The sequence below is a fragment of the Myotis myotis genome, unplaced genomic scaffold, assembly GCF_014108235.1.
Source record: "Myotis myotis isolate mMyoMyo1 unplaced genomic scaffold, mMyoMyo1.p scaffold_m19_p_9, whole genome shotgun sequence".
In the NCBI taxonomy this organism is placed as follows: domain Eukaryota; kingdom Metazoa; phylum Chordata; class Mammalia; order Chiroptera; family Vespertilionidae; genus Myotis; species Myotis myotis.
Window position 1 is genome coordinate 73,988,147 of NW_023416401.1, and position 19,753 is coordinate 74,007,899.

Genomic DNA, 19,753 nt, shown 5'->3' on the forward strand with positions numbered 1-19,753 from the left:
TAGTTTGAGAATGGTTGCAAGAACTAGAAATATACTCAAGCTAAGTTATATAAAAGAAGCTATCATGCATAAATAAACTATACGAAAAGTCTTGAAGGCCAAGAGTTGGAACTAGAGCAGGGTCTCATGCGTGACTGGAATTGCAAACAATAAGTCCAAAGAGCATAGTAGTTCATTTTCATTCTCCTCTCGAATTCTGTCTCATATCTCTGTTTCATCATCATTATTTTTTGCACATTGTCTTCCCTACTCATTCACTTGCTTAACACGTGCCTACCCATTCATGGGTCAGTCAGTTCTGCTTGAGGCAAGGTTGGGGTTTAGCTTGGTGAATGCAGTTGCATCTTCTGGGATTTTCAGCTGGTCAGGTCCTCTGAAATGTTCTTTTGAAAATATGGCGGACACATGTAATATGACTCTCCTATCAGCCACCATACTTTCCTCCGTCAGATGAGTGTATGATTCAATGGTGCACATCTTCGTAATTTTTTACCATAAATAGTAATGTTTTGTGTATAGTGAGCCTTCACATTTTGCCATTTACTTATTATCGGATTTTTTAAACCCTCCGGAAATGGTACTTCTTTTTCTTTCCAAACCAATAGTTGATTTTTTTTCTATGCAGGTACACCAATGACCCCCATATGGGGGGCTAGATATTTTCACATCCAGAGGTCTGACTGGAGTACTTGGGCCAGAGAAATCACGTTTTTGTCATCCACCATCCACGTGTTTCCTTTGCCCAGAGTCTGAACTGTGAGGGGGCTGTTGTCACCACATATTTAAAGCTATGCAGGGACTTGAGGGAGCCCAGCTGAACAAACAGTACAGTTGGGTCTAATTGCAGTGGCTGCAGCAGAAGAGATGGAACAGCCCTTTAATAAAAAAAGGAAGGAGAATCCTCAAGAGGGTATATTTGGGGTACAAAAATGACTTACCAGAACTAAAAGCTATAATGACTTGGGATTGAAAAGTTGCAAAACAAAATAGAATATACACTTGTGAGAATTGAGTTACTGCTCTGAGAAGACCAGAGAGATGACTTATCTTACAACATAGAACAGAAATACAAAGAAATGGAAATTGGACTAAAGAGACAAGATATGTGGCAGAGAGACCCAGGGACCCAGTATGAGGTAGGCAAGGAATGAAGGTTACCCACTGGCATTTTCGGCTACATTAAGAATGAAGAACATCTGAGTTTAGAAAATCAGAAGAAAAGAATATCAGTTTGCTATAAAAAAAAATAACAGCATGTGGCATGATAACCTTTCCCTAAGTTCCCATTTTTCTCAAGTAGAAACTTTATTACAGAGACAAGTGAACAAAATAAGGGGTTTTTATGGAAATGAGCAGCAGAAATGTGGCCCAGTCTCCTAACTTGAGGTGGCTGCTCTGTGTTATCGACTGCAGTTTTGTGCATTCCTCATTATTCATGCAGTCTAAAAATATCATTTCTTGTTAAATAGTTATTTTCCCCCTCCACAGCTCTGAGCCACCCCTTTCATATCCCTAAGAAATGTTTGTATATGCCTGCTCTATTACTCTCTACACCAACTGACTCATGGCATGTAGCTATTTGTCTCTGAGGCATTGTACATAGTATCTGTAATGTTCTCTGTAGAAAGTGGAAGAAGAAAGGGATATCTTTCACCCCTAAAGCGATAGCCTGATATTATGAGATGTTTTTCCATGACAGAGGTCATGTTGAGTGATTTCAAAGACTACGAGGAAGCAAGCTTCTGAGGCACCTAGCACTTATGTTAAGCCTTCTGGGAACTCATCTTAAGGCAAGGTATCTCAGATGAAGATTCTGCGCTGGAAGGAAGATCGGTGGTTTCCGGGGTACTTTCAAATGTGAAATTCCTAAAGTGCTAAAGGGCCTCAGTTGTAGTGTGACAAAACTTGACCTCCCCCTCCCTCCCACTCCAAGTATAAAGCAGTGGAAAAGTGGGCAGAAGCTCTGATTTAAGCTGTGGCTGTGTACAGCCATTCAGAGTAGAGGCTGTGGTTCACCAGAGACCAGGCCCTAGCTGCATCTTTGCAGATCTTTGAGGATGGCATTTCCCAGAAAATTTTCCCATTTAGTCACTCGATGGGAATTTCCTAATCTCTTCCCTCTTGCCAACAGACCCACTGCCACAAGCAGACATCCTTGTTCCCGGGGAGGGCGGGGGGACAATTTAATGGAAGAGCCTCTTGTTCATCTTTGACTTGGATGAGGTACCTGCCTTGACTTGGATATCATTGACTGTGAGGAAACCACCTCTGCACTTTTAAACCCCAAATCAGTTGTCTTCTAAGTAGGAAAAAGATGGAGGTTTTCTCTCACTGCATGCAAAATTGGGGCTTTTGTCTAACATGTAGTCTTTTTAACTGTGCTTTTAGCACAAATAGATTATTGTTGAAAATGTTGAATGTCATCTTCTTTTCCTTTAAATTGTTTACTACGTGTCTTCTGAGGGACACAGGATTCCAGTGATATTGCTATTTGGCATGTTCAGTAGTGTGCCTACGGATGTAGCAGGGCGTAAAGAGATGCTATGTGTATGTGGTGTTATACTGAGACAGATATCCATCCATCTCTGCAATTTGTAACAAGCAAAAGTCCCAGACCTTACCCAGTATGGTCTAGGCCTCAAGGTCAACTCATGGTTCCCAGAGAACAAAATTAGTTTTGAGCTTTTCATCGGTGTTTTTTAGAAGTAAAGATATTGATTTGTGCAGTGTGGAAGCAGTAGCACTGCCACCCTCCCCTGCCTTCCAACCTTCATATACACAATCCACAAAGTATTGCAAAAGGTTAACAGAATCCTTTACTCCAGAAAATAGAATTGGGAATCTACTGAAGAAATACAAGTTCAGCTTTCTGAAAGGTTCATATGCTGCTCTCATGATAAGTTGAGAAGATCAGGGAGGGAGAGAGCCACTTGTTTCTTCATTAAGGACCACAAAGGAAACTCTAGGTTTTGGTGCCAAGAGTATTTCTTCTCCTTCTTGGCAGAGGTCATTGAGCATATGCAGTGTTAAAAATTGTTTATCAGGTTTTTTTTCAGAATCACATTATTGATCACCAAAAAAACCCAGTGTGGGGCCTGCCTTATGTCTTTGACATGAAATGCCTTAGGATCTTCGTGGTTCTTAAAAGGGGGGCTTAAAGGAAACATAAAATGATATATTTCTGATGGGAAAATTATATCCTTCACACCAAGTTTTAATTCCTGTGAATGATTTTTTACAGAAATGCAAAATACATACTGCATGGCCCCTCAGTTCCACACAATACAGGGGTGTGGTTAACATTTAGAGAACTGGGAGGAGAAAATGAAGTGCCCAGTGTTCTCTCTGGGGAATGTGTTTTTATGTCCTCAAATGTCATTTGAGAATCTAGCCAGCCTTAGTTTTTGGTGAAATATAAGGATAAAATATGTGTGTTTGATAAAATAAACTCCATCTTAAAATACTCACATTCTGTGCAGAACTGTGGTTATGGTAATAATCATCATCATTCTAATATGCTGCTATAAAAATGTATCCTTTGACTAGCACAAGCATGGTCTTCAGGTGGAAACCATGATGCTCATTGGCTGTGACATAATTGAGGAAAATTATTCCCAGACTTTACACATATACCATGTTTCTAGGGCTCTTCCAGAACCCTGATGACTTGCAAACAGTTATGTTTTCTCTCTTCCTCCATCTCCCTTCCTTCCTTCCTTCCTTCCTCCTTCCTTCCTTCCTTCCTTCCTTCCTTCCTTCCTTCCTTCCTTCCTTCCTTCTTTCTTCCCTTCCACCCTTACCTTCTCCTTTCCTCATACATTCCTCCCTCCCCTCCTTTTCCTTTCCACTCTTTGATGCACACACATTCACACACACACAATACCTTCCCATTTTCATGCTGTCTTTGTTGAGATTTGTGAGACTGACATTGTGGGCCAGAAGGGAATTTTAACTCTTTACCTTATGGTTTTACATTTCCATTGTTAGAGTGAAAGCCGCACCACAAGGAAGCTTCTGCCTTAACTTGGTGGCAGTGTTCAAGTGCTCATGCCACCATAGACTTTCTCACATTGGAGCCTGCCACGTGGGCAAATCCACTGCCTCTCTATCACCACATGCTTTAGCATCTGGTCACAACGTGCACACCCAAGATCTTGGAGTCAGAAATTAGATTCCCTTGCTATTGCCTCCAAGCTTCATAACCCTGTTCCTGTATATTATAGGCTGTCCCAAAATTCACGCAAGAAGTAATTTTGATAGAAAACACAGGTTTATAATTAAAAATTGTAAATTTTTTTATTGATTCTTAAAGTATACAGTATAGGGTTATGTATGGAATAGCACATCAGGTAAATGGCCTCCATGGCTTTGCTAGCACATACGCAAAGATGTGGTCTTCATTGATCTTCATTGTCCCTGCTCCTGGGCCATAATTGGTACTTGGTAATGCTTATCAAATTGAAGGTATTGAAATCAAAGGGCAACAGATATTAGAATCTGATTCAATAAACTAAGTAAAATTAGGCTTTTATATTTTTGTTGTTGTTAATTCTCATGCAAAATTCAAATCTTGCATGAATTTTGGGACACCCTATAGAAGCACAATGTATAGAATAATATAATTTTTGCCAGTTAGCCAGTGTGCCTAGGGTAGAGAGAGCTGTAATAAGATACATTTTAGTCATTAAGTAAGGCTTCCCAAGCATCCTTTCCCCTAGTCTTACTCTGGGTGGAGAGCTCCTTAAAGTTTAATCTTTTTTTTTTTTCTTCCAGTAAGGCATGTCTCAATAATGACGGTCCCAGGGAGCTCTGGTGACACCAACCTACAATCCCATGTAGTGTAGGGTGGCTTGTTTATTTCTGTGCTGAGGTATAATCAACACATGTCCTCTTCTCCCAACTGTTCTTAACCCAGTACAGTGCCCATTATGTCCCCCTTGCTTTTAGATAAAGAGAATGAAGTATAGAGCTGGAAAATGTACTCTGTCTTGGTGGGGGGAATAATTATGTTTAAATATGTGTTGGTAATATATTTGTGTATATATATATGTATATCACTATGTTTGGGGATTCTAGAGAAGAGTTTTAGGAGATGCAGAGTACGTATGTGAAATCGCTAAAGGTAGAGAGGAAACCAATATTTTTCTGGTACTTATTGTGTCCCATGGCTTATGTTTGGGATACATACATTACATGCTTTTCTAATACATGTTATCACTTTTTAACAAATCAAGGTGGATATTTTATCCTTAATTTTACAGATGTGATAGTTCAAGTTCAGGGAAAATAAAATTCTTAGGATTAACTAGTTTGGCTTTGCATGTTCTTCTATAACACTGTTTCTGTGGCCAATGGTAATTAGTGAAAAATTGAATATCTTACCCAAATGTAGTCACTCAAAGTACATTGGTAGGCATGGAATCCAAAATTAGAACCTTTCCCTGGGACATTTTTGCAAACTGGAGTTAGGAAAGGAAAATTAGGGTTCACTTTGACTGAGAAACAGAGATGTTTAGCTCAGAAGCTGCCAGCAGCCATGTTTCTTGCCATCTGGGGTGGGGGGAGGTTGAGCTTTAGGGAAATATTTTGTGGAAAATGTTACTCATTCTTGGGTAGTTGGCAGTCATAGAACCCATTCTGCTGGCTTGCGTGAAGAATCAAAACTGAGGCAATATATGATATATTTTAGCAAAATAGAATGACAATCCATTTTTAGTTTTAACAACTCAAGCTAATAATTCTCAACCAAAGAAAAGGAAGGGCTGAGAATCATTTGGAGGGCTCCTCCCCAAAGAGCTACATGTTTTGAATAATTCATTTTACCCCTTTCAGAGAACCTGCTCTATCGAACTGCTGCTTTTAATGGGAGTATTTCAGGACCTTCAATTATACTGGGTTGTAAAAGATATTTGAGTCACTGTTCCCAATCATAAAGTAGTAATAGCCCTTTAAAAAATTTGGTCTTTCAAAGCTTACTTTCATTTAGGGCAGTGATGGCGAACCTATGACAGCGTGTCAGAGGTGACATGCGAACTCATTTTTTTTGGTTGATTTTTCTTTGTTAAATGGCATTTAAATATATAAAATAAATATAAAAAATATACATCTTTGTTTTACTATGGTTGCAAATATCAAAAAATTTCTATATGTGACACGGCACCAGAGTTAAGTTAGGGTTTTTCAAAATGTTGACACACCAAGCTGAAAAGGTTCGCCATCACTGTTTTAGGGGGCAAGTCAAAAAGAGTTTTTGTTTACTTAGAGATGGCTATATCTCTCTCCTCCTTCACTAACCTGGAGTTAAGAAACAGGTAAGTTTTAACAGAAGCCAGTGCTAAATAGAAGCATAAGACATGTGTGTTTGTAAGAGAATGGATCACTTAACAAAGTATGGCTTTTAAGTCCATACTTAAGATTATGGAACAGCTTTCAAGACTCCAGGATTGTGTCCATTAGGCCTCAATATAACAGTAGCTTGAATCCTCCTCCATGCAACGAGAATGGGAATTATGGCTTCCGGAAGCTAGGTGGGTAAAGATATGTTGCCCTTCACCACTGGTAATTATTATCTCAAAGAGGACGTTTAGTGTAAAGATTAGAACATTGGAACAAGAGTCAGAAAATTTGGGCTCTAATCAGATTCTTCCACATTCTTACATAACCTTAGACAATTAACTTCCTCTCTCTGGGCTCCTCATCTGTAAAATGGGGTTGGTAGACCATGTCTCTTCCAGTTCTACAATTCATTGCCATTGATGTTGTCTTCTGGAGCAACACCACTGATGCAGCCAACATCTTGTTTTTGCCCAGTCATCATAGCACAGTCACACCAACATGCATCTTTGTTTTTTCTGAGTCTCCAGGCTCTTCAACTGACATAATAAAGCATTTGCATATGCTGTCTAGACGCCTTTAAGAAGATCCCCAATTAAAAAATATTATTGATTTTGTTATTATTTTTAATTGATTTCAGTGAGGAAAGGAGAGGAAGAGAGAGATAGAAACATCAATGATAAGAGAGAATCATTGATCATCTGTCTCCTGCACATCCCACACTGGGAATCAAGCCTGAAACCTGGGCATGTGCCCATGGCTGGAATTGAACCCGGGACCCTTTAGTCTGCAGGCCGACACTCTATCCACTGAGCCAAACCAGCCAGGGCAAAAATGTTATTGATTTTAGAGAGAGGAAGTGGAGGATAGAAAGAGAGGAGAAACATTGATTGATTGCTTCCTGCAAGCACCCAACTGGGAATTGAACTCACAACCAGGGTATGTGCTCTGACCTAGGAATCAAACCTTTGGGTGTACAGGAAGATGCCCCAACCAACTGAGCTATGCTACCCAGGGCCTCATTTTTTATATGTTTATTTAGAATCAATACTAACAATCCTTATGTGGAAAGGCCACCATGTTGCTTTTTTGTAAATGATCTGAATTATATGGTACTTTTAAAATAGCCAAACTTTAAAAGTCTTTATGTTATGAAAGCTGCTGATTATTTTAATGATGTGATATTTTTATAAATAGAAAATAAACCTCCGAGTATGCAGTTGGCTCTACATCTGCCACAGAGGTAAAAAGGACACTGAAAGGTCCTACTGAAGGACATTCTATACCATTTTCATTTACAGAAGCATGTGCTGTACTTCTTCTTTGGTAGGGAAGAAAAAGAGCCCTTTGCTTTGCCCTCCCCTTTAATTGATCAGGGCTCATTTGCTGCTATGATTGAATGGAAAATCAGCAGTCCTGCCACTGTCACCTAGCTCAAATCAGAGAAGAACAAAAATGGTTCTTTCTCATTCTGTGGAATTAAATGATTTGCTTATGAGAGGAAATGTTCTCAGCTATGACTCTGTTTTAGAAGGAAACTGTGGCCACAGCTATAACCATCTCCCTGTTTCTCCTTGCACATTTAGACATAGAGGTGGCCTCTATAAAAACCAGACCTCCTTCAATGATGACACTGCTATCCACTATGTAAGAAACATGAGTAGGTCTGGCAAAACCATCATTTCTCCAATCTCTTGGCTTATCAACAGAAAGCATAGTAGAAGAAACCTCACACAACATCAGACTAGGCTAATGCATTTATGGTAAAAGCAGATTTTGAGGAGCTGGGGTATGAGCCCAATGACAGGAGGACTTGCTAATATACCCTTCTCAATCATACAGTTCTTCTCAGTCCTATTCATGCACAGCTTAGAAGTCCCACCACATGGGAACTTGAGTGTATAGAAGTAAGCTTTAGTGTCTTCATTACATACCAGGGAGTCTTAACATTTAGTTGATAGACTATTCATTTGAATGAAGCAAGAATAGAAGGATATTGGAAGATTTACAGTTTCCTAAACCTATGTTGATTTCACGTTTCTAAAACCTGGTCATAATGAAGTGTTCACATTTGTGAACCTAAGTTTGAAGGCCTGGGGCAAGGAAGCGAGGGCTTCAGGTATATTCTGAACTACTGATCTTAGACTTGGTTCTGCTGCAAAAATTGTAACCACTTGGCATGTGACCTGCTGAGGATCAAGAAAGTGATGTTCAGTGGACAGGAGGTGCTACCTGTACATATAGCTTCTGCTATGGGCACTCTTTACAAAAAGACAGAGATAGGAAGAGAGTTATGTTTAAATGATATAATTTATTTCCAGTTTCACAATAAACCTTTTCATAAGACATACAAATTTGTTTTCTTCCATCTGTCCAAATTCTCATATGCTTCTTAGCTTCTTTCTGCATTGATGTGATGCTAGCTCACAGACATTTTGTTTTTTAGTTGGTTCTCTGACATTGCTCCTAAAATATCAGCCAGAACTTCCTTGTTCAATGGCAACTTAAACTCCAGCAATCTCGTCTAAAGCTGGAGGGGAACTGGGCTTTGTTGAATTTATTGATAGATGTGTCAGTTTCCAACATCAGGCTTTTTTAAAGAAATTTAAGAATAATTTTGCCAGTGTGAAATTTTTACTTTCTGTAGTGACTTTAGATACCTAAGAATAACTCAGCTGCATTTATTTTGCAACATAAACATTGGCTGTGTCTAACTAGCAGATCTTCCCTTGATCTGGACTGTTTTTCCTGCCCTATTATACACCAAAGAGTTCCCCAAATGGCTTAGGAGTTGGTAAGCTTGTTGGAAGAACACTCTCCTGGGACTAAGGAGGTTCTGGGAAATGTTACCATCTTGTCACTAAAATAGGGTGAGAATCACCTGGGAAATAATTAAATCAAACAACTGGGCTACCCCCTAAATCTACCAGATTGAAATATTTCAGAGGAACAGCAGCTTTTATTTTAACACTAGAGGCCCAGTGCACAGGATTCGTACACTGGTGGGGGGCATGGCCTGTGGGGATCAGCCCGCTGTGGGAGTGCAGATCATCCAGGTCAGCTGAGTGTCTGTGAACCTGCTCTCTGAGCAGCTGCTCCCTGGTCCAGCATCTTCCATGGAGCCAGAGCATTCGCCTCTCTAGGGGGCCCGGTCGAGGCTGGGCCCAGGGACAATAGCACTGAGAGGTAGCAGAGTAAGCCTCAGTCCCTTGGCGGCCAGGAACCCAGCAGCAGTGGTGCTTCATGGCCTGCAGGCATCTGGAGGAGGCAGCAGGAAGCGAGGAGGAGGAACCTGGGGCGAGGAGGTGAGGATCGCAGCCCGGTTCCTGCCTGTCGGCCCATGGTTCACAGTGGGAGCAGCCACTCATTCTAATCAGCCAAGCAGTGCTCCCACTGTGGTAGCACACTGACCACCAGAGGGCAGCTCCTGCATTGAGCGTCTGCTCCCTGGTGGTCAGTGCACATCATAGCAACTGGTCTACCAGTTGTTCTGGTCATTCCTCCATTTGGTTGCTGAGCTTTTATTATATAGAACTAGAGGCCTGGTGCATAAAATTTGTGCACTGGAGGGAGGGTGCCTCAGCCTGGCCTGCACCCTCTTGCAGTCCAGAACCCCTCAGGGGATGTCCACCTGCCAACTTAGGCCCCCGGGGAACGGGCCTAAGCCGACAGTTGGAAATCCCTCTCACAATCTGGGACCCCTTGCTACTTACTCTCCACCTGCTCACTGCTTCTTACCACTCAGCTCACTGCTCCTTAGCACTGCCATGGAGGCAGGAGAGGTTCCCCCCACTGCCACTGCACTCACCAGCGTGAGCCCTATCTTTCTGTGTAGTTTTCTGTAGACCAACTGCTCTCTTCCTTCTCACTTAGGGCGAGCAGCATGTGAGGGCAGAGTGCACTGTCGTGGAACGCAGAGGGCTGCCCGGAGCTGAGAGGAGTGGCTGGGCCCACGGGGTGAGAGGTGGATACAGAGGACACTATCTCACCCAATTGTGGTGTGGGCTGGCTGGCCTTCATCTTCCTGATCCCACGCAGGGAGGGACTGAGCAGGGTGTCGGCCTCTCCATTCTCCATCCTTCCATCTGTGACACCTGTCACCCTTGCCAGGCATCCCCCAAAGTGAGTTCAGCTCAATCTCTGAATGTAAAAGGGCACGGGTGGGGGAGGGGGGCTTTCACTCCAGTGCCCCCTGATTCCCAGCAACAGGACCTGGTTGAGAGGGCCTGATCTCAGGATGGTGGTCACAGCTGCAGAACATAGATCTGTTTCAAGAAGAGTTGGGAATACAGACTTTCATATGAGCCCCTATTCCAAAAGGTGGCAGTTTATTCACATTGTGGCAAAGACACCTTCAAGAGTAACATAAGTGGGTAAAGTCAGGGCCAAACCAGGCCATTTCCTCATCCAATCTCTCTGAGGCGTGTGGACAGAACCAAGTCTCAGCTCTTCGCAGGACACTTTCGGGGTTTTTTTCTTAAGCCTAAAGGACAGTAGTCTGTCTCCGTTCTTGTTCTTTGGGATTTTTTCATCATCGGATAAAAGGATACGTACATTGGGGCAATTCTCTTGAGATACAATATTCCAGTTGCACCCATGTGATGATGACAGCGCCCCTCAGAGGGAGGGAGCCAACAGATGGGGATCAGGGAGTCCTGAAAACCAAAGCGATGACAGATATGCTAAGCCTTTCCTTCACGTGTCTGACACTCTTCTTCAGGCAGCCTGGAGGCCGGGCGTCTGCTGGACCTTTACCACTTGATGTCCTGACAGGCTGCCCTGGACCCTGCTAGGTGGTATGCAGGGCCACCTGGGCCCAGGGGGAGTCACCCCCCACACCCACCCCAGCCACTCCTGGTACAGCTCCTGCACATGGCACTGGTCTCCAGGAGCCACACCGGGATGGCAGCATAGATGCCTTCCATCTGCCACAGCAGTGCCCTGTCTGCACACCCGTCGTCTGCCTGGGCCTGGCCCCTGCCACTTAGGCATGCCTGGCGCAGGCCAGGACCTCCATGAAGTGGCAGGGGAACTTGCCCCCTACAGCTTCGGGACCACTTCTGGATGTTCCGAAAGCCGTAAGCAGCCTCAAAGTGTAGCAGAACTTCTCCGTCCCTTTCAAGGGTGACCTCCTGGAAGTCTTTGTTCCTCAGGGTGTGGTAGGTGAGCGCCCCCACGTCTTCGTTGAACAGCTCCTTGGCCATGTGCCTGAAGATGTGTGCCAGGGACCCGTCGGAGCTGGCACCCTCACGGAGCCTCACCTCCTTCTCCTCCATGTCTCCAAACAGAGTGTCCACGGTGGTGTCATTCGAGGCGAGGTCACTTTGCTCCATTATCTGGACAATTTCACCTGAGGTTAACATGCGGTCAGCACCCTGGGAACTGTGTAAAGCTGTGGGAACACCTTCTCAAAGGGCCTCCAGTTTCTTGTCATAACCCGGGGCCACAATGACGTGGAAAATCTTGTCTGGGGACAGATTCTGCCGTCTGGTGAAGTAATCCTTCACCAGAGAGCCCATGACCTGCTAGGGAGACTTGGCCATTCAGAGGTGGGGATGATGGGGTGACCCAGCATACGCTCTACATATAAGTCCCAGCTGGGGCAGGCAGAGGTCATCATGGGTAGCCAGGGCTCTTCCTCACGGTGCTGGCAGTACCAATGCACAAATTCCTTCTGACTCTCCAGGATGCTGAAGTCCACAGATATCTTCATGTCAAGGACAGTGCGCCCCAAGGCTTTTGAGGAAGCTGCAGAGCCTTCTGGATGCATCAATGACACAGGCTGAATTTAGCAGCAAAATAAGGCAGAGACTAAGGACACACAGACACTGCCAGCACCTTGTGCTGTGAGGTATCACATTTCTTATTAAGGTTCAGAACAGGGAAGAAGACCTTGGTGTTCTGTTGAGAAACTTGGACTCCTTTCTCTGCGGTCACACAACTGTCACACGCCAGGCAGTCACTCAGAAATATCTTGGAATTGGCCACCTTATGGAATTCTCCCTTCTCTCCGTTCTCCTGAGCCAGACTCCAGACGTTGACTGCAATATTCTCTTGGTCATCGGTTTTTGGTTTTTTCCTATATTCCTTCCGTTTGCAGTGATCACACTTCATCTGGAGTGGGGCAGGTGGGGGCTGGCTCAAGTGACTTGGAGAAAGCACAGGGAGAGCGGTCAGTCACTGCTGGTCGCCCCTGGTGCTGCTGGAGGTATCCTTTCTTCCTTGTGGAGCATCTAGGGAGGGGAAGTGGCCACAGTGCTCAGGACCGAGTTCCAGGAGGCCAGCAGCGCTGTCGGGATCATGCTGAAGGCGCTGGTCCATTGGTACCTGGCCTGTCCTCTGGAGATTGAACCTACAGGGCTACTAAGGAAGCCAGTCCCTAGTTCCGCCCCGCCTCTGCCACTGATTGATTGGAGACTGAGGGCCAGGATGAGGGACCAAGAGGCCTGCCTTCCAGCTGCTCACCAGTCCCTGTGCCACTCACTCTGGTTCCCTGTTAACTATCCCCTGATCAATGGGAGCCTGTGGTCCAGGAGAGGGACCAAGCGGTCTGCCACTGCCCGCTCACCAGTTGCTGCTGCCAGAGATTCACTGGAGCCTGAGGGACCCCGGTTCCACCGTTAGCCAGCCCCTGATCAGTGGAGCCTGAGTGCCAGGGGATGGAGCTATCCTCCATTTTTCATGACGGACCCAGGATTTTTATATATTAGGATGTTTTTCAGCTAGTGGTTTAGAATGATTAGACCAATTACTCTCAAGGATCTTTTTCCAGCTAGAATATGCCAAAGTACAAGTTCATATTTATTCTCTCTAATGTGGAAAAGGCTCTTCTAAGTGAGCCCTTCTCAACAAACATATAATTGGCCTCCTAACAAGGGATTAGGAGCCTCCTGTGGTGTGGGGTGTATTGTCTCTAGAATGTACCAGAGTGGCCACCACAGCTTTCCTACTGATAAGCACTTGTCTCTTCAGTCCCATAATTCCCTTTGACCTAATGAGTTTGATCATGTCTAAATAAAGCGTGTAACTTCAACTCCCATGAAATATCCAGGGGAGTTACTAGTCAGCTTTCTGTGGCATCCTGCGTACAGTAGAGGCCTTTGGCTCTCCTGAAGAAAGCATTTTAATATATTTCTAATATCCTTATTGTAGTAATCATTGTGTTAAGACATGTGCTTATATAATTCCATGCATGAGGTGTATTTAATATATAAGTAAAAGTCATCAACATATACAATTGACTCATTATCTTAGTAATTATTATAGTCAGATTGTAAAAGAAAGCCAACAGATTACCTCTTGGTTCAGGTATAATTATATTGGTTCCTGAAAAACCTTTTGAGAATGAAGTGCTCAGTCACATGAAGCAAATTAGTTCTCCCTGAGCATGAGGGCACCATTTAGCCTGGCTGCAGGGGATGGTGTCCTTATTGGTACCCTGTTGTCCTTCTTGGGAGCCAGTTTCCACCACCCACCAGGGCATTGGATATACAGATATGTGTTACCCACGATGTCACCATAATCTCCTGCCACTGACAAAATTATTTTTTTGAGAAAATAGAAATGAATCACTATAATAAAATTAATTGCTGAAGATACTAACCACCTTCATATCTACTGCTGTCCAGAATTTTACTCTGAAAACAATTAGAGCAGATGGGCTGTGCGTTTGACAGTCCAAATTGAGCTACAAATGACCTGAGTGTGCCTCAGCTAAGCACAGGGCAAGGTAGGAATGTATTAAGTTGAGTAATCATCTCATATGTTTTTCTGCTGGGTTCAGTGACATCTACAAAGTTCATTTTTCTAAGAAGTTTCTTCTCTTTTCAAATTTAAACTCAAGGGAAATAGCATCCATATGTTCCTGATTCATTTGCACCAACTCATCAAAACGTTCTTTTCTTTATAACTTATTGAATGTCTACAGAGGATTTTGACTGTTTTTTATAAGTTCTTGTAAGCCTTTCTGTCTAGAGGCAGGAAATGGCCATTTGCCAGCAGGGAGTGAGCCCCCAAATAGTCACGTTCTATTCAGGAAGCAAAGAAAAAAGAAATTGCATTCCTCATTTTTGAAATATATTCACCCCTTAGAGGATGGGGATAACTGTATACTCTGAAATGTATTAGTAAATTTATTAAATGTGTAATAAAAGGAATTGCATGATGTATTTGCAGCAGGAATGGGATTTAAATTGCTCCCTCCACCATTATCTTTCCTGTGAAACTCCTTAATGCATTGGTTTACCGGAGAGTGTAGAGCCTCAAACTAAGTGAAATGTGAAGCATGTTCATTGTGCATAGTAGAGGTTATTTGTATCTGTGTGTGTGTTTAATCCAAGGGAAAGCCTTGATAAAAACCCATTGACCGAAATCATGTTTTACATTGTTTCGTACGGTGATGAAACTGAACATGCATGAAGCCCGCACATCTGTCTCATGCAGGTTCTTTTTTGACCACGTTAATAGGCTTTTACCTGAATTTCATTGGATTCTAAAGTAAGGTTCAAGCCTTGATCTTCACCCCCATCCGGTAATAAACATGGGGACTGGAAACCAGCCCTGTGTGCAGAGCTCCACCCAGGTTCCAGGTATGGCCCCGGACTGAAGTTGGGCAGCTTTCAGCTATTGCCTCAATTAGAGAGCCTATTCTAGAATCTAGGACAAACCAGAAAAAAATGAAGATTCCTGAAGCTCATCCCCTTGCATGAGCTTTTGACTTGTTGACTCCTAGCTGGTGTGCTCAGTGCTTCTTCATCCCTTTGCCCACCTGGCCTTCTATTTACCTGCACAGACTCCTGTGATTTTAAATCAAGGTTTTTAGGTAGATACACTATTTATTTAGATAAATCTACTTTTAAATTATTTGATTTTAATCTGGCTGATGATGTCAATATTTCTATTTTCAGTTCTAAAGTCTGATGATACTAATTTTTATTGATTTTTGTGTATGTGGTTTTGTTGGTTTTTTTTTAGAGAGAGGAAGGGAGAGGAAGAGAGAGAGAGGGAAACATTGATGTGAGAAACATCAATTGGCTACTTCCTGCACGCACCCTCCTTGGGATCAAGCCTGGAACTTGGACATGTGCCCTGACCAGTAATTGAACCGGTGACCTTTTGGTACATGGGACAATGCTCAAATACACTGGCTGGGGCTGATGAGATTTTTCTAAATGTTTATTTTCATATATAAGCCCTTTCAGAAAGAAAAACAAGTTCCTCAGAAAAATCTTGGCAGTGTAGATTCATGTGTAAGTGTAATTCTTTCAAAAGCATCCCAGTCTTCATTAATGTATGTAACACACACTTACTCAGTAGCTAGTATGTCCAGAGCTTGTGTACTGTTTACATAAAGATGGTTGAGACATAGTTCTTAAACTATTAGAGGAGACAACACAGTTATTACACAATAATGTGGTAAATGCCAGAACAAATGATGCCCAGAGTACTGAGAGGCACCAGGTAGAGAGAATAGACAAGGAAGGCTCCTGGTGCTTCCTGACTTAAGTGGACAAGTACCCAAGGCCTGCACACTCTCCCCAGGACTTTAATTCTCCTGGGAGTAAAATCCAAACGCCACACCTACAACACGAGCCCTCAACTCATGGTCCCCACACTCTTAGGAGTTCTCCAGGAGTTCATGAAAATAAAAACAATTATTGTCATTACCTTCTAACTGCAAGTTAGCACTTCCTTTTGACATGACTGTAGCCCCAAACCACAGCGGTATCAGCAGTTCTTGTGACTTTGTTATCAGTAGAAATCACAGATATTTCCCATCACATTACAGTTGCTATAGAAATGTCAAAACACTACCCGTGACTTCAAATAACCCCTAGATCTTATTTTAATGTGTCAGTAAAGAAGCATGCAATATTGCCATAACACACACTGATTTCAGGTAATTATCTCAATAAAATGGTTTCCTTTGTAATCTTTTGTATTTTTATTTGTTTAAAATCTTGATATATATTCTGAGAAGAATATGTAGGCTCCACTCAACTGCTAAATCAGTCCATGACACAGAGGAAAAGTCTCTCTGGTCCCACCCATTCTGTTTATCCCTGGCTTGCTACTCTCCAGTCTCATTGACTTCCTCTTTGAATCCACCCAGCATGCTCATGCTTCAGGCCACCACCACATAGGTGCAGAGGTGACAAACAGCCTGGATGGAGTGTTTATAGGAAACAGCCTGACGGTGATGTAGCCAGTGTCCACTGGCCTTCCTGCCCTCTCAGGACTCATTAGCAGGCACAAAGCAAGCTCAGTGTGACATTTTTGAAGAGTAGAAAATACAATTTGAAAAAGCCATTGATCTCACCAGACCTGGAAAATGCTAATGGAACAGGTTGCTTAGTTATATCTCATTGCCTGACCCAGCTGCCTGGTTCACCAAGGAAAGATGAGCTGACATTATTTGCATAATGTACAGGCACAAACTATCAAAAGTCTGGATATTAATAGAGCTGGCAACAGACATTCTTTTCAAAGGCACACATGATAAAGTGAACCCCTGCGAGAACTTGTATCACACAATTTTGGGTACTTGAAGAGCATGCTTTATGAGAGGGGAGAAAGGTAATGGGTTCATTACTGCCAGAATGCAGTGTTTTGACACACAGCTTGAGATGTCTGAGTCTGACATTTAATAGCTGAGATGATAGTGGCCAAATACTTCTAGAGGTCAAATCCATGCACACAGAGTTCTTGAAAAGGTGAGAAATCACTGAGATCTCTAATGACAAAGCTGATGAGGAGATTGATGAAATGGTAGTAGCAATAGTTTGAGCCTCCAAAATAGCTTACAAATGATTTATCCCAGTGGCAGCAAAGCCAATTGACAATAGCAGAGTGCTAATTAAATACCAACCACTGGGAAAATACAGGAATATCTTTTGGCTCTGTGTTTGCATTTTGGTACTTTTATGCAGAGGCCAAATTATTTTCCAATAATTATTCCTTCTAGACTTAAAACTTATGTGCTCCCATTCCTTTTCTCTTTTTTCTCACTATCCTGCATGTTTGACTTAAAACCACAAAGAAGATGAGGAAAGAAGAAAGTGGAGGAGATTGGAGGTGAAGAAAAATGGAAAGTTGACAGGAAGACAGGGAGGGAGGAAAGAAGCCCTGTGCGTTCTGATAATGTTACACGAGAAACACTTCCATTCCTTTCTAGTCAGTGGCTAATGAGGATAACATAATAACTACCATTTATTAAGATCTTATCCAGGCTTCCATTTTGTTCAGTGCTTTATATAGAATAAGAGTGTTTATTATGTACTTGGGACCAGGCAGATAGAAAGTTAAACTTTCACTTGAAACATGCTATCTTATTTAAATAAGTTTGAGAATATCCATAAAACAAGTTTTGAAAGGCCTTTCATGTAAAAGCAGTTTTAAGAGTTATAGTTTGCTAAGAAATACAATTAACATAATTTAAGGAAAACTATTAAGTAAATAGCATTTAAATGTGTATTCAAATGAGCTCTTATGAAAGAGAAAGGGTCTTGCTCCTAAAACAAGTGAAGTGCCAAATGACCTCAGTTTGGAAAGCAGTGGAAATGGGCTAGAAGAAATAGGCCTCCTGTACTTGGAGGGACTAGATCTCCCTCAGTCCTCTTTCTGGCTTGTCTAGGTAGGTTACAGCATTCTTAGAGGCAGGGACTAAAGACGGGGGCTGCAGAGTATAGATGAGGTCGGTCTGCACAATAGATAGTTTCAGTATCTGAATCACCTATAATTGATTGCCAAGGGCTAGCCTGCAAAGGCTTTTGAGGCAAAGGCGAGGAGAACTGTGCACAATGCCGAAGAAGCTATTCTATTGGAGTCAGGGGAAGAGATGACTCAGAAAGAAACATTTCAATCAATTCCATCCAATGCAATGAGAACTGGACAAAATGCTACAATAATAGAATGATTAGTGACATAAGTAAGCAAATGTTTCTTTAAACAGCTTGTTGAATGGGAATGGTCAATTTTGTCAGTTACATAGGTTACATTTGGTGATGTAAAGATGTTTTATGGGTAAAACCCAAATTGGGTAGGGAATAAATACATTTTCATATGAATCTCAGGAGAAGAACCTGTCTAGTAATTTTGTGAGGTGTTTAAATTGGGCGAAGTATCCCCAGGGAGTAGGAATGGCATGGGGACCTTTTCCAACATGCTGGAATGAGACTTCCTGGAGCCAATGAACCAAAGTTAATATAACGGCTATTGCATAAACAGGGCACTCATCCCCTTTGTCTCATTTGACACCAACACTGATAATAGTGACAACGCCTAGTGTGACACTGCATGCCATGGCCAATGTACACAGGTGATTTCACTCTTTTTAAGGTATAATGGGACCCTTGGAGCATCTAGATTTTCCTCTAATAACAAAGATCTGCAGTTTCCATGACAGTTGAGACTGCAAAGATAAAGACAGACTCAACAGAGGAACTGAAAGATTCAGTTGGCCTGAGACACCCCATGTTGCTCTATGGCACTGTTGGAAATCAGGTGGATATATGCCACACTATATACCCCAAAATGTCTAAGCACCTGTTTGATAAAAAGCAAGTTAGGGCTTAGATTGCCCCTGAGAGATCCCTTCTTTTTGTTACTTGAACTAATATCCTGGCCTAGATCTTAGCAATATCCACATGCCCATCTTCCCACTAGTGTTTTGTTTCTTTGTTTTAAACGCTGTTTTTATTTATTTTATTTGTTTTTTAAATACGTTTTTATTAATTTCAAAAGTGGGAAGTGAGAGGGAGAGAGAGATAGAAATATCAATGATGAGATAGAAGCGTTGATCAGCTGCCTCTGGCACACCCCCTACTGGGGATCAAGCCTGCAAAACAGGCATGTGCCCTGATGGGGAATGAAACAGTGGCCTGTGTCCTGGGTCAATGCTCAACCACTGAGCAACACTGGCCAACCCCCACTAATTCTTGACAATAGATTTGGAAGTCCTGCCATGAGCCAAACATAGATCTCACTAGAGTTTTTAATTCTGGAGCCAAAACTCCCAACTTACAGATTTATATTCTGTTCCTCATCAGATACAATTAATGGCAAATGGGTGGTTAAACCACAGGGAAGGGACAGCAAGAACAAATATATAATTAGGTGTTTCCTGGCTGTGTGCTTTGTGGATAGGCCTGTGGATTTTCTCTTGCATGACTCGCCCTAATTGTGTCAGCAGCTTCCCACAGCAGAGAACTGGGCTAAATTTGATCCATGGACTTGAAGTTCGAGGTGAGGAATTATGCATCTCCAAGAACAATTATAAGTATAATTAAGAGTGGGTTGGTTTTTCTTTCAGCTTGCCTTCTTGTTTCTCAGTGAGCATGGCAGGGGTTTTCATTAATAATAAAGACATTCTGTAGATGTAGAATTAGGAACTGGTTGACTGTAGTTAATTGGCATATTATTG

At 42.5% G+C, this 19,753-nt stretch overlaps 1 protein-coding gene and 1 pseudogene across 2 annotated transcripts in view; one reads left to right on the forward strand and one right to left on the reverse strand.

The window, feature by feature from the left end:
- The window catches only part of MACROD2 (mono-ADP ribosylhydrolase 2), a 1,927,670-nt gene that overhangs the window by 1,397,684 nt on the left and 510,233 nt on the right, over nt 1–19,753 (forward strand). The window lies entirely within an intron of this gene.
- LOC118663174 lies at nt 10,979–12,447 on the reverse strand (annotated as a pseudogene).